Source organism: Egretta garzetta, unplaced genomic scaffold (genome assembly GCF_000687185.1).
Source record: "Egretta garzetta isolate BGI_Z169 unplaced genomic scaffold, ASM68718v1 scaffold150, whole genome shotgun sequence".
Classification (NCBI taxonomy): Eukaryota; Metazoa; Chordata; class Aves; order Pelecaniformes; family Ardeidae; genus Egretta; species Egretta garzetta.
The window spans coordinates 322,060-332,448 of NW_009258305.1; positions in this window are offsets into that span (position 1 = coordinate 322,060).

The following is a 10,389-nucleotide window of genomic DNA, read 5'->3' on the forward strand; positions in this document are numbered from 1 at the left end:
CATTTTGAGAAAAACAAGGAGGAAAAGCATTTAGGGCCTTTGGCAAAATCAAGAATGTAAAAGGGGTGGAACTGCTGAAACATTCATTTTCATTTTAAGAAAGGTTTTTGTCTAGATTTTTTTAAATTTTTTTTTTGGTATTGTATTTTCCTGACAGTATAGAAAAGGTTTATGATGGAAGGTTAGGAAGAAATAATTTCCTACCAGTCAAAGCTTCTGGTGTCCAACTTAGAAAGAATATCCTAATGAGAAATAGAATATATGGATTAAAATGAAGAAGAATCTTTCACATCCCACAGAAAAACATATGTGCTTTAATTTCTAATCTCTTGAAAGACTATGTGTCTAGAGTTCTGGAAAGTCTCTGTCAAATCTGTGTAATAAAAGGATGTCTCTAGCCTCACTTTTAATGATGGCCTAGAAGTACTTATCTTCAGGGAAAACGGTACCAGTAAACTCCAAAATCTCAAGGAAACACCTGAGAGGAGGCATAGGTAAAACACCTACACTTGAGAAAAAAAGTGAGATTTGAGTAACTCCAATGTTGTCAGAAATTCTGACTGTCTTGTTTGAGCTACCTGGAGGGTATTTGGATCTGGGCTTCATGAGCAGAATCAAAAGGGATGAAAGACAATGCTGCACTACTTGTGCTTCAGTTTTGGCTGGAGCTGCAGACAAGCACCTGTGGAGAGCAGGGCAGGCCTACTGCATGTCCAAGTGCTCCTACCAGGAAATCAGGTTGGCTTGCTCCAGATTACAGAGTGTGGACTGAAGCAAAAGGAGGTGAACAACCCATGGGCGTTGAACTGTGCCACAGCAGCACACTGTCTAAGATTTGGGAGGTGTTACACCTAGATTAGGGGCAGGAGCTGAAAGTCTGGGCACACGAGGGAGCCACAATCCAGGGGCCCTATTCTTTTAGCAGCCATCAGTGTACAGACTCTGCCTCCATGCTTACAAAGTGGTCATTCCAGGTCACTGACTATAGGATTTAAGGGTGAGGTCTTGGGATCGGGAGTTACCCATGGTTCATCACTATGACTGTTTAGGAAGCTAAAAATTCACACTTACAGAGAGAAACTTGTGTCATTGCACATGTCCTTAATCCATCCTTTAGGTATAATCTATAGTAACTACAGATCTCTCATAGGTGCATTAACAAATACATTCACCTCTATAATGAGTTGTTTGACAGAACTTTACATGTGGGGTTTTTTAGAATGAAAGCTTCAGAAATTGTATGTTTTATCTAACCTTTCTATTTGGTGGAAAAAAAAAATAAAATATTGTATCCAGGAGGCCTCTATGGCCTCTATGGGAGTCGTGCTAGCTAAGTAGCTGGCAGGGGAGTGGGGGGAGACATAGGGGAGGGGGAAGTTGATAACAGCAAAACCTTGACATGCAAGTAATAGGTTATTTCACCATTCTACTAATACTGTTGATGTTAACAAGAGCAGACCTGTCAACAGTGTAGCTGAACTACTGACATTTGTCATCACTTGTCAGCTCTCACATCTCTTTCTGACCGGGGTTGTATTTCCCTTGAATGTCAGGTTTTTGAGATGAGCCCATTTATGATACTTACAAGGCAAACACAGGCGTACAGTGAAGTGGATTTCCCTGAGTAATTACATCTGTCATCAGTGGCAATATTTATGATCCAGATTCATTAACAAGACACAGACTCTACCAGGATTCTGCCTGTAACTTCTGAATGAGTGACTGCTACTGTCAACCACTGAATGCCCAGAGGAAAGGTGGGGATGATGGCTTTCAGGGGTCCCAGCAAGAGTGGCAACATGCTGGTGGGAAACAAGCAAAGCAGTTGGCGTTTTCTTGATGAATACCTGCAGAACTGCTAGCCTTGAGCAACACAGTATGATTGGCTTATGCATGATTGCATTTTGAGTGTTAGTTTGGTTTCCATACACAGCCTTTCAAGGACAGAATGAAAACAGCTATTTATAAATGCAGTCCTAATTTCTCTCTGTTCTGTTATTTGGTTTAACTGAGAGCAGAGGATCTGTAATGTCAGAAGAGTTGGAGTGTCAGATATAAAATTTCATTATAATTTCAATGATGACAGAAGTGGCCTGGCAGGGTGATTATCTCAAAGATTTAATGAGCCAAACTTTTAGGGATTATGGCTATCTGTTGTAATAGTATTCCATTCAGTTCTGTTTATCAAACAGCAGAAAATATTATCCCTTCTATAGTTACTATTTACTCATCCAAGGCTGATATGAAAGCAATGACACAGATATCTATCAATAGATGATACAGATTGATGTGGATGTAAATATAGATGCAGATGCAGATGAAGCTGCAGTGACAGAGATTTACACATAAAAAAACCAGGCTGGAAGTCATACCAAAGAGGGGAGAATACTTGAGGGGATAAAAATTCTTTTGTCTGCAGATCCTTTTTGTCACCACATTAATTAGATAAGGATTCCAGGAATGGAAATTAGTTAATAAGAATTATGTCCATTTGTTTGTTTTTGGCTTTTTTCAATTAAGAATTTCTCAAACGTTTGATATACAAGTTTGGACACATAGTCATAGTTTGTCTTTTAAAATATGAGACCCGTGGAGAAACACGTTATTCTTCAATACATTTTCTGAAGGAAGATACTGATTTTTTTCTAGGGCATAATTAAAGTATATAACAAGAAAAATTGTTTGTGGAGGCACTCATACAGAAACCTAAAGTTATGACAACAGCATCACTTTTTAGTAAGTAAGAATATAAGAACAGTTACTGTCCTTAATGCCAGGCTGTAGGGGAGTTATGGTTCCACATTTCATACAACAAAAATAGCACTGACTGCATCAGCAGAACAGTAATATATTGTCATTCACCCTCAGTGTCAAGTTCTCAGATTTGCAGTGAAGGAGTTTCTATCAAAACTTGTAGTAGTACCAAGGCAAATTCCTTAGACTCTGTTTTCTGTAATTCAGTAATGTACAGTTTTGGTTTCAAGCAAAATTTATGTTGGATACAGTGGTGTCAATTGATTCAAAATTTATTACAAAGGAAGTCAGAATTTTAGGGCAATGAAGGAAGGGTAAATTTACCAAGGTAAAAACCAATATGAATACATATCTTCTGAGATCAAAGTAATCTTTCAGTTTTTGTTTATCCAAAACCATATTTCAATAATAATTAGCATTAGCAAATGCTAGCATTTTAATAGATCATGGTCAGTTAATTGCAATTAAGATTTTTACAATATTTTGATTCATAGTTTATTATCAATAATTGCATGAAAAGAAATCTGCTTGAAGAGGAAGTTTGGTGTGTACAGTGAGAAACAGTGAATATAATCTGATTATTTTTAAACAAATCCTAAAATAATAAGTTAAAATTATCATAATATTATTTACTGTAGTTCTGATCAATTTAAATTAAACTTTCTAAATTGCTTTGTCCATATACATTATTTTCTGTGTCCACATAAATTATTTTCTGCTTAATATCATTGTATTGTAAATATCTACTGATTCAGGATACAGCTAGCACAGTGAAAATAGACCTTCATTCGAGTTAATGAAGTTACATTTATTTATATGTATATTTTCAGGTCCTCAGTGGGATGGCTCAAAAGCAGGCTGAAACACAGCATGCTCTGTAACCTTTGTTCCATCTGTTCACATAGGGTCATTATGATACCCATCATTCAGAGTCTACATATTGTACCCAAGAAACCTAAAAAACCTTGTCCATCCTCCATCAGTAACGCAATGCTTCTTCAAGCCATGCAAAATATATGTTGATGTCTTAAAGCTAAGCAGGCAATCTGTGACCCTTCCTAACTCATCCATAGCGCTTGTAAATCTGTTCTTGGTTTCCTAAAACAAAGAATAAGCGTCAGCTTTCTCTTTCAGATGCTGTATAGTTTTTCTAAGACTTGTACTTGAACATAGAGTACTGCATCCAGTTCTGGGGTCCACAGTACAAGACAGATAGGGTCTGTTAGAGCAGGTCCAGAGCAGGGCTATGAAAATGATCCAAGGGCTGGAAATCCTCTCCTATTAAGAAAGGCTGAGAGAGTTCGGTTTGTTCAGCCTGGACAACAGAAGGCTCCAGGGAGACCTTATCGTCTTTCAATACTTAAAGGGGACTTGTAAGAAAGATGGAGAGCGGCTTTTTAAGAGGAACTGTAGTGATAGGAGACAGGGTGAAGGAGGGTAGATTTAGATTGGATATAAGGAACAAATTCTTTATGTTGAGGGTGGTAAGACACTGGAACAGGTTGCCTGGAGAAGATGTTGATGCCCCACTTCCTGGTTTCAGCTGGGATAGAGTTAATTTTCTTCAGAGTAGCTAGCATAGTGCTGTGTTTTGGATTTAGTGCTAGAAGAATGTTGATAACACACTGATGGTTTTAGTTGTTGCCAAGCAGTGCTCAGACTACTCAAGGACTTTTTGAGCTTCTCCTGCTTGGCCAGGTGCATAACAAGCTGGGAGGGAGCACAGCTAGGACAGCTAACCCAAACTGACCAAAGGGCTATTCCATACCATATAATGTCATGGGGGAGTTAGTCAGTCAGTCAGTTGCGGGGAGAGTGATCGCTGCTTGGGGACTGCTTGCGGCTCGGGGGGAGTGATCGCGGCTCGGGACGGGCTGGGCATCGGTCGGCGGGTGGTGAGCAATTGCATTGTGCATCATTCGTTTTGTATATTCTGTATATTCTGTTACCATTCTCATTATTACTATTATTATTATTTTCCCTTATTAAACTGTCTTTATCTCAGCCCTTGGCTCTAATATTTTTTATTTTCCTTCCCAATTCTCTCCCCCATCCCACTGAGGGAGGGGGGAGTGAGCGAGCGGCTGCGTGGTGCTGAGTTGCCAGCCGGGTTAAACCACGACACCCACCATTGGAAGTATTCAAAGTAAGGTTGGATGGGGCTTTGAGCAACCTGATCTAGTGGAAGGTATCCCTCCCCATGGCAGGAGTACATGATCATTGAAGGTACCTTCCAACCCAATCCACTCTATGATTCTATGATAAATCCACACACAATAATTTGGAGAATAAGTAGTACATTACATCTGACAGAGACACAGCCAAAACACACACCCATACTGAAAATGCAGGGAAGTAGTCTAAATGAGTTCTACCATTGACTTTAAGTCAGTGTGAATCCATGATCTCACTTAAAGAGAAAGAAAATAAAAGTATTCTGGCTTATACTTATTATAATGCTTGTTTTCTCTTTCTCAGAAGTAAGGTTTACATTTTTATATCTCCTTAATATTGCCTAAACATGTTAGCAGTCCAGCATACAGCTGGTTTTATATACAGTTTGAAGAAAACATCATTGCTTTTATTTAACTTTGCACTACATGAAATTGCTCAGGGAAATCTGATGTGGATTAAGGAGGCAAACAGATGACACTGGTACAGATATATTTAGATCAAATAATGTATATGAAAAAATATATTCCTTGGGAGTAATATATAGATATAAACACATCATTTGTTTAAAAAGATAATACCTAAAAATGCTTTATTTAGAACAGCAATATGGGACTGTTTGCATTTACATTTTGAAACCATTGTTACAGGTTGCTGCTCTTAAACTTTTACTACTATTAGAGAAAATGAATATTTTAATTAACACTGAGAGCTCTAACAAGCTCATCAAGCTTTCAATTCACAATATGTGCATTTAGTTCGACATGCCTCTATCTGTTGAAACAAATTACGCAAATTAAAAGTTACATTTCCAAATGTCACTTTGTAATTTATTTTTTTACTATATTTTAACAAAATTACTAGTTGCCTAAAGCTCTCTTTATGAAAGTACTCAGATTACTGGTCTATCAGTCTTCTCATGTTATCACGTATCTTATTTTTTCTTATTTATTTGTTGGGAAAGGGAATATTGAGACAATTGTTCTAGCTATATTTACAACTTTGTAAGCAGCTAGATTAATGTGTTTCTAATTTAAAGATAAGAAAGTCTTTCACATTCTGATTTAACTTTTTGGAGAAGGAACACAAAAATGAATCCATGTTTGCATTATATTTGAGACTCTTGTCACACCTAATTTTTACTTTAGAAATAAGTCAATAGCAGACTAAAAATGTTAAAGGCACTGAATGTTGACAGTTCATACCTGGTTTACCTGGGCAAATAAATCTCTGGGTCAAACAATACTACCAAACCGATACTAGACAGTAAATTTAAGTCTCCACTTCAAACATCCCAAGGGAAAATGAGTTAATCTGAAATTTTCTTTTCTTAAAAGTATGTGCAAGTTGTGACAAAATGGAAGACAGATAAAATTGTGCTTTTAAGTTCAGGCTACACAACAGAAACAACAACAACAACAAAAAATATGTGAAGTACTAATGCACCTACTGTTTTCCTTTTAAAGGTATAACCCTTCATTCATTACCTGTCCTTCCTTTAACTCTAATCATGCAGCTTTTTTTTTTTTTTTTTAATTTCAGTTGAATTTTAACAGTGACGTTTAAATTCCTTCACCCTTGTACCTGAATCAAATTTCTAGTTCTCCATCTTTTTCAGGAGAAAATAGCAGCATGGCTTACAGTGGAGGAACAGCTCAAATCACAAACAGCAAGGGATCAAGGCAATTCAAAAGCAATTGGATATCTGAGGTCCAACACATGGTGAAATTTTATATAAGGGGTAGCTTCTTTTAATTTTTTAGCAGGTATATGGGCAAACAATCTCTGAACTTTTAGTGTTCCTTTAACAGGAAGATTTTTCCCTAAGTGCACATCAAAAATAAGAGATCTTCTGAATGTGTAATTAGTATAACCACTTATTGTGATGTTATTTAGTTTTTGTGTAACTGAATACATTTAGCTACTGTGTAAGAATGTAAACCTAAATACATGAGGTTTATAATAAACAATGACAAAGTAGAAATTGATTGCAATTTCATGCATCTATCTACAGGTACCAACTTGGTAATGGATGATATCTTAAGGATTCAATACATACACACAAATAACATTCCTCTATACAGTTTTATACATTTACAAGTCTGTATTGAACTATATTAACGTCCATGTGCTCGAATGAATTAAAATGAAAAAGCCAGTAAAACATTTTCTGTGTTTTAGGAAGACATTTGTTGAGTTAGACTAGAAGACCCATGGACTAACTGTGTAGGCGTGGTAATAGGATGCTTGTAACAGGGCCAGATTTTTAGGGTTTGTCTTCCTGTTTTCAGACCCTGTTTCCATTCAGTCATGTTTTTGACAGAACAGAGCTGAAGTTTTGTGTAATTATATTCTGTGTCACCCTGAATTTTGGGAAACTTTTGGATTATGTGATCATCTGATTCTGAGAAAATGGTTAGGGATCATATGTTTTTAAGTTTACTTTAATAAACTATTGGCCTTTTTGGCAAGGATACTTCCCTGTCTTGTGATCACTTTGATTCGAGCTTGCCAGTGGCTCATGAAACAACTTATGGTTTGAGATAACGACAGTTTAATAGGTAAAGCAAAAGCTGTGAGAACATGCAAAGCAACATAAGGAATTCATTCACTAATTCTCATTGGCAGGCAGGTGTTCAGCCATTTCCAGGCAAAGCAAGGCTCCGTCATGCTTCTTGGGATAAGAAATTCCATCACTCTGATTGTCGCCCCCTCCATTCCTCCTTCTTTCCCCAGATTTTATTGCTGAGCATGATGTCATAGGTATGGGATATATCTCTGGCGAGTTGAAGTCAGCTGTCCTGGCTGTCTGCACTCCCAAATTATTGTGCACCCCCAGCCTACTCGTTGAAAGGCAGTCTGAGAATCAGAAAAGGCCTTGACTCTGTGTAAGCGCTGCTGAGCAATAATGAAAACGTCCCTGAATTATCAACATCATTTTCAGCACAAATCCAAAACGAAGCCCCATATTAGCTATCATTAAGAAAATTAAGTCTATTCCAGACAAAATGAGTACAGTCACAAAAAGTGCAAGGGGAGTCAGGTAAGAGTACCCCTATTGCTTTAATTTAGGGATGTAGCTTACAATGCCTTGGTTAGAATCTTAGACCCTGGTGGAAAAGAGAGATGCACACAGAGTCTTCCAGAGAGCAATTCAAATCATCCAAATTAGCCTTTATTCTTAATTCTGCAGAAGTTAGGGAAACAGAGGCATTCAATAATAATAAATTAAGTATTAGAACATCTTGTTCTTTCCAATGTTTACAGCCTTAAGTACTTTATTAGAATCTAAATTCAATTTTCATAATTACATTGGTGAAGGGGCCAGAGGAGAATGGGTGATCTCTGTCTTTGCAAGAGAGAACACATCAGGAAAACAGGGCTAGTGAAAAAAGGAGAACCTTTAACAAATGAAGACAGAAGAAAAACCTGTAATAATTGCTTCATCTGCACTGATGATCTTTCCTCTTCCAACCTCTTTAGAAAAATTAAGATATGACTAATAATTCTGCTGTTGTGAAGGAAAATCTAGTTGAGCAGGGTTTTTTCTTTTTTTTTTTCCTGACTGCTGGCAGGATAGAGCAGGATTTATGAGGATACATATCATAGTGCAGAACATGATGAATTAAAGGAAGCAGAAAACTGACCATAAGGAAGCTGCTTTAAGAATGCTGCAGGCAAACTATTCTGGCTTTCTGTATGGAAGAATAAAGCAGCTTAATGGTGAGGCAAATCCATATTCTGTCTCAGCTTTACAGGTTTTTGAACAGACTTAGAACCTAAAAGCTTAACAAGGCAAGATGTTGGGACAAACATATAAATAAAAGCTCTAGTATATTTAATCACAACTAGACATGTGAAATTTCTTTCTGAAAACAGAAATCCCTTTAAAAAATATAATTATGTGAGGGCAGTTATTTATTGATTCAGGAAAAATACAGTAAAATGCATTCGAGGCAATGTGATTTAAAGGTTGAGATATTTTATTTTGATGGAGACAGACTTGAATGTATTCTTAAATAGGGATGAAGAAGGGGACAAAAAGGCATGTTCAATAATTCAAAACCAAAATTATATGTTTATTTTAATTTTCTGTTCTCTGTCTAACAACTAGTTTCATAGGTTGAAGACGAAACAATATACTGACTGGAACAAAAAATATGTTTTGTGGTTTTTAAATATTTATCTTTCATGTTGTTTAACAACTAAAATAAAAATGTATTTACACAAACTCACTTCCAGTTATAATACTGTTACAGAAAAGAGTTTTCTTGTGTAGACATGCAAAGTGAAATATTTATTATGGTATTTGGAAGTTTACTTCATAAGCAAAAGTTTATTTTTCTGCCACATGCCTCTGCCAGAGATGTAAATTGCTGCCCAACCCCACAAGCTCCTTTTCAAAACACAGAAACATATTTAGAGGAATGAATCTCATGAATCTCTAAATATTGCTCATAGACAACCTTTAATTTAATTTGCTGCATTAATGGAGTTAGTCCCTCTTGGTTAATCTTGCCCTCCATTCCTAACTTAGCATTATAGAAACCAAAGCAAAGTTTGGAGATTTTTTGGTTTGTTTGTTTGTTTGTTTTAAAATTTGCAAGGCTCTTGTAGTTGGTCTTTATCTGCCTTTTCTGACATTAGTGGCTATAAGCTATTAATGAAAATACAGTTTTAGTCCATAGTTAGCAGGAATTCTTATTAACTGCTTTGATATCATAGCCTAAATTTGTTTGGGGTATGTTGGAGCTCTATAGTAGGAAATCTATGTTTCATAGCTGTAAACTCCAGCTGTCAAAAACATGTTTCCATTTCTTCTTACTTCCACATTTATCACTATGGACTGGGATTTTGGTATACAAGGGCATATGTTCTAATACTTTTCTGAAATTATTTAATGCTGCTTTCCTTTTTTTTTTTTTTATAAGCTTCATATTTTTTCTATGTAAGCATGATTAATGGTTTTGTAGGACTAATCATCTTTAACAGCTGTTTCTTCTTTGCTTCTGGGCATCCTCTATAAGCTAATTTCCTTTGCCCAGTCTGAACTACGTCTTTTAAATTGGACAGAAATCTGTTGTAGCGACTAGTATTTGAATGTTAAATATGATACAGGAAATTGATCGTTCATTCATTTTTGGTATGGTCATGGTATCTGATGAATTATCTGCTCTTGAGAGAGGCCATACATGACATTATCTTAATACACTCACAGATGGTTTTGCCTGCGTGTTCTTGCAAGAGGCTTTTTCCTCTTCTTTTCTCTCCTTTCCCTGCAAGTTTTATTGAAGTTTATGACACCTACATGTGAAAAATTTCATATTTGAAAAGAATTATCTCATTGTAGAACATATTTACTGAGCTTATTTAACAAATTAAATCCAGAAGTAGACACTTGAATTGAAAATGGTGTCTGATTACACTGTCCTTTACATAACATTTATCTTCAAATTTTCAGAT